Raw genomic sequence first — 6000 nt, 5'->3', positions numbered from 1 at the left:
TATAGGAGGCATCAAAATAGGTGGATTCATTAGGTAGTTCTTGAGAAGGTCAAAGGTTGATTGACACTAATTGTCCTACTTAAAGACTAAATCTTTGTGAAGGAGATGTGTGAAAGGTATTCACTTTTTGTTATCTAAGAAATAAATCTATGAACTAACTGAAATCTCCCCCAGACGGACTAAAATTGGCTCGGGTTCTTTGGAGGTTTCATGTTAACAATGGCTTGGAGATTTTCAAGATCAACTTCTATCCCTTTTGCAAAGACAATATAATCTAGGAGCTTTCCAAATTTTATGCCAAAAGTATATTTCTTAGGATTTAATCTAACTTTGAAGGATTCCACGCATGTGAATATCTTATCTAAAATTGGTAGATGGTCTTCATGAGTATGAGATTTTTCCAAATGGTCATCTACATAATCCTCCATAAAATTATGCATCATATCATGGAATGTAGTGGTCATAACCCTCAGATATGTATCTCGTACATTCTTAATACCTAAAGGCATGTCATTGTAACAAAATGTTCCCCATGCACAAGTAAAGGTTGTCTTCTCCTAGTCTTCAAAACCTATTCTTATTTAGTTATACCTAAAATACCATCAATGAGGGAGAACATAAAATTTCCTATTGTTGGGTCCACAATTGTATCAATTTTTAGAAGGGGGAAGTCATGTTTAGGACATGTTTTGTTGAGATCCCAAAAGTCAATGTAGATTAGTATGCTACCATCTTTCTTTGAAATGGATATAATTTTTGATATCCATGAAGCATACGCCAATGGCCTGATGAAGTTTGTGTGAAGAAATTTTTCTAGCTCTTTTTTGACCAACAATGCTATGTGAGGATGCATCTTTCTAAGTTTATGTTTGACGAGCTTGGCATTTGGAAAAATGTTCACATGATGAAGGATTGGATTAGGATCTAACCCTGGCATGTTAGCATAATACCATGCAAAATTAATCTATCTTTGAAGAAGAGAATAAATTCCCTTCTTTCATCTTGAGTTTATGACTATGCCAAGTGGATGATTCTAGGTTCTTTCTCTATTCCCATGTTAACTTTCTCTATAGGCTCAATTAGGATCAATGATATCTCTTCTAAATATTTAGGTAAGGGATCAATTGTCTCATCTTTAGGTGCCATGTTTGGGTTTTTACCATTGGATGTGTCTGTTAAATTTATTTCTATTTTCTTATGTGACTAAGAGGATTGATGCTCGACCCATCCATAGGTATTTCTTTCTGTCGTAGTCTAGAAGATGGTTCAACCACATTAAAATACATGAAAATATCATGTTTAGTGCCAAAGTTGGGAATATAGTGAGACTTGGTTGTATCCCAATCAATAATCTTGGGATGGATTTAGGATAACGACTCAGGATATGGATATGGTTCAAATTGACTTAAGGACATAACCTCGTTTGGTGACTCAAAAATTGTATCTATCAAGTCTATATTGTTCACTTCTTCTAAATTGTCAAGGAAAGTAGAGATTTCAAGTTTCTCATAACACTCATCTTCAACCTCAACTAGAAATAAATCTAGAAATAAGATCTAAAACTAGAACTCATCATTAGGTTCATCATTCTCATGCGATGCAATGTCAGGTGTTTATTCTATGTCATCTTCTAAGCCATTTTGATGTTTGTTGACTCTTTGCGGTGAAGTGAGGCCTAAATAAGAAGTGGATCATTGTGCTTTGTAACTGTTGGGTGCCATGATGTGAAAAAAATACATTCTTTATCTTGAATGGATTATTCAAATAATGAGTCAAATTCTCAATTTGTGGAATCATCATCATCTTCATTATCAGTGGCATTTGTGGATGGTTCTCTTTGAGAAAGTGTTCATTGTAGGTGGTCTGCCATCTAATTTGGGATATGATGGTGGGTTGAACAATGAAACTAAATATTCACCAATGTCTTTGCATTTTAGTTTGAATTTTTAGTTAAATTCTTTCATTAAGCAATCCATTTTCTCATAATGTTCCTATTGACAGTCTCTTGATGATAGTGGTGATGAAGTGGGAGAACTAGAACAACCTACTTTCTCTTTTCCCTTACCTATTGTAGATAACAAGTTATTGTTTTGGCTAGTAGAACTTGAGGTTCTGCTAATGTAGACTAGTTGGCACTACTTGTTAGATGGGGGGCTTCTTCCCTATCATGAGGAACAAGGGAGTTACAATAATGTGTATAGTTTTGGTCCCTGGGTATGGTTATCTCCTGTCCCATGTATGGAAATTTTAGACATTGGTGATAAGTAGAAGGGACTACTTACATATCATAGATCCATGGCTTGCCTAATAAGATGTTGTAGGCTAGCTTCAAGTCTAAGACTTGACAGATGTTTTGTTTAATGATTGGTCCAACCCTAATGGGTAAAATTACTATACCTTTAGAAGATCTATCTTCATCATCATAAGCTTTAATTTGATCTTCTTCTTAGGATTAATAGCATCCTATATATATCCTAGTGCTTTTACTAGGTTTAGTGTGCAAATATTTAGGTTGGCCCCACCGTTGACCAAGTATTTCTTCACTCTATTCATGTGTATGAAGACTTCAATGTGTAATGGGAAGTTATGAGGATGAGCGAAGGAAATATCATCCTATATTGAGAAGGATACATAGTGAGGGGAAACAATGTTTCTCACCATGTTTTAGAATCTACTTACACCAAGGCCATTGGGCACTAAAACTTTGGTGAGTATCTCCTTATGTTCTAAGGATATTTGTAGTAGTTCAAAGAAGGAAATATGGGTGAGAGTTTTCAATAATTGGTTGACCAGACTATATTTGGGCATGGTGTAAGTTATTGTGGCTTGGTATGAACTAGTGGTTTCCCTCAAAAGAATCACTTTAGAGGCTTGACCTTGGGTGATGATGTTCAAGACTTGTTTCTTATTTTTGTCTTTGACCATGATGGCATTAATAGTGTCATCAAATCTTGAGATCATGCTAATCGTGTTGTAATGATTATAAGCATAGTTAACATTGTCATTAGAGGATTTGGGTTGGTTACATTTGGGAGACTCACCTTTCTCATGATTCATGAAAGGATTTTTGAGGGTTGTGTGATCCTCATTATTGAAAAGGTGGTTTACTTCAATTATTCCATTATAAATTGGTTTTTGGATGCCCCTTTAAGAGCATAGTAGTTATTCATGAGGTTCCCTTAGTTCCATGATAATCATACAAATGTTTTTCATTCCACCATAGTGGTTTGACTTTTGGTTTGTAAGGTTTAGCTTCTTAGAGTATGATGAGCTCATTAGCTAAGAGAATTTTTAAATCTCTTTTGTACGTCTTTCCAATGAATGTGTATACCTTGGGTATGTTAGTGGACTTGTATCCTCTTGGGGGAGGAGCTTAGTTGTATGCTACTTGTTGATGGAAATTATTCTATATTGAAGGAGTAGTTGTATTTCTATGGTAAAATGAATGAATGCTATAATGTTTTGGTTGGTTTTGGTGAGTATGTGCGTAGTTATTATTAAAAGTTGGATATGGTTGATTTGGATAGGGGTGACATTGTGGTTTAACATGATTGGCATCTATCACCCTGTCATTTACTTTATTTTTATTATTCTTTCTCCACCATGATTTTTGTTTGTTATTTAACTAGTCATAGGAGTTGTGTGGTTGTGAGGAGTTGTTTGAGAAATCTTTGCCATCATTCGATAGCTTAATGATGTCATTGCTTAATTGGGGTTATTCCACTTTAGTAGTGTTTTATAAAGTGGTTTTAAAGTCTTTTGGACCTTGTAGTTGCAGCTAGTAATTCATGGGTTTAGATAGGCTATTGATGAAGATAATCATCTTTTCTCTTCATCTAAAATGTCCTGATGATACTTGGCAAAGGTATGTCTCCATCTCTATAAAAATACCTTGAAGGATTCTCTTGAGAGTTGGTTTGTATTGCATAAATAAATCATTGTAACCTCCCTCTCGATGTTGTATAAGTATCGCACGATGAAAACTAAAGAAAATTGATCAAATGACTTGATATTGGAGGTGATTTTCAAGAACCACTCCATGGATTGTCCCCCCAAACTTCTAGGGATTAGCCGCATGAGGTAGGTTGTGTCATCAATGAATCCCTAACTTAAATTATTGAATTGTCAGAGATGATCTTGAGGATATGATGTATAAAAATATTTATTATATTTTTTTATCTACATGTTATGTAGAAAAGGTGGCAAGGGGATGTTTCTATCAAATGGGAGAGAGCATACCTTCTCAAGGTTGAATTTAGCTAGTTGGACTTTTCCCCATTTCATTCTCTCCATTTCTTTTGAGTGACAAAGTCTAGGGCTGATTCTTCTTTGTCTCTCTTAATTTTTGATGCATTGAAGTCATATGGTAATTTTGCACCTTGTTGCACTAACATTAACAAGTAACATTTTTTATGTCATTTGAGTATTTTTCCGTTATGTCAATGAGCTCAAGATTTTGTTGGAAATCCTCAATCTTAGTTTCAAGGATTTTTTTGTCCCATATGTGAGATGAACCCATTTTTTTTGGAGAATTTTGAGTCCTATTTTTTGAAAAAGGGTTACTTTTTGGCAATGGTGGTTGATAAATACTCAATGAGTGTAACACAATCAAAGATATTTAGGGATTACACAAATTTGATAGTTCATTTCGCTATTTAGGCACTTACCCATATAGGCGATCTTTTAGGTTCCTTTTGTTTTTCAGCTACATTGCATTATGTAGTTGCATGAGACATGGATGAGACCCTTCAATTTTTTTTCATTTCAATGGTATGAGGATTGTTTTTAGAGTAAAATATGTTGGAACATCAAGCTATGTTTCAAAAAGGTGTTCAATGACATTGATGATGATAAGACTCAATTCCATGAAGTTGGGTAAGGGATTGATGTGTGTGTTTTTTGGTGTCAAACTTGATGGATGAAGTTGAGGTAACAATGGTTATTAGATAAGAGACATGATGTAGAGTTGGGATATTCCTTACTTTAAAGATGGTAGTCAATTTCAAGATTCCTCAATTTTATAGAATGTCAATGAGGGAAAAGGGTATCCAAATATGTTGTTTATTTATGGATTTTTTTGTGAAGATATCATATTTTTTTGAAATTTCTCTTAGATTCACTACAAGAACTTTAAAATGCACTATTTTAGTGCTTATATGCGTTATTTCATGGTGTGGTAGGTGTTGTTCTATAGTATGTAAGCTTTATTATATATATAGATGCATCATTTCATTCTTGAAATGCATTATTTGTTTACTCAAATGCATCATTGTATCGGTCAAATACATTATTATAAGATGTAAATGAACTACAAAAATGATCAGATGCATTGTTTAGGGTGTTGAATGTGTTATTCTAGGGTATACAACAACATTTGTGTTTGGTTTAGTATCAGTTTGCAGTTATGTTTGAATTGGCTTGTACTTTGAAGTTCATTAACATGTTTTAAAGTAGACACATTCAAGCACAAAAATATTATAAATAACAATGAAATAAGCCTGGACACACCTAGAAAATGAAAAAAAAATAGCTTCCTTACAAGACTTTCTAAAGATGGTGACTATGAGGTTTTAGTGTCTAACCAATAGTGTTTGGATTTACCTCTTGTGTAACAAAGAGCTTCCCACCAATGCAAAGGAGGTTTGGTGCAATCTCTTGTGAGGCTACTAGAGGAATGTTATGTTTTGAACATGACTAACTTGCATTTAGTTAAAAATGCAAGATGGAAGACATTCCCTCTCACTGGCCCTACTAAGGAAAATCTTAGGAGGTAGTCTTTCTATGCCTAAATAATCTACCTAGTGAAAAACATGAAAAGAAGAAATAAGAAGAGGGTTTTGGATTTTGATCACCCTAAAAGAGTGAGAGAATATCCCTACTAGTTTGATCTCTCAAACATGACAAATAGGATTTTTCATTTATGAGCCTTTACTTATAGAAGACAAGAGGCTCTTATTAATCCACATGTTTTTTCATTTCTTTCTTGATTTCCATCGACCC

This window comes from Cupressus sempervirens, chromosome 7, assembly GCF_028749045.1.
Source record: "Cupressus sempervirens isolate cs-2001-9-10 chromosome 7, ASM2874904v1, whole genome shotgun sequence".
Lineage (NCBI taxonomy): Eukaryota > Viridiplantae > Streptophyta > Pinopsida > Cupressales > Cupressaceae > Cupressus > Cupressus sempervirens.
Note: the sequence above shows the minus strand (reverse complement) of the source record.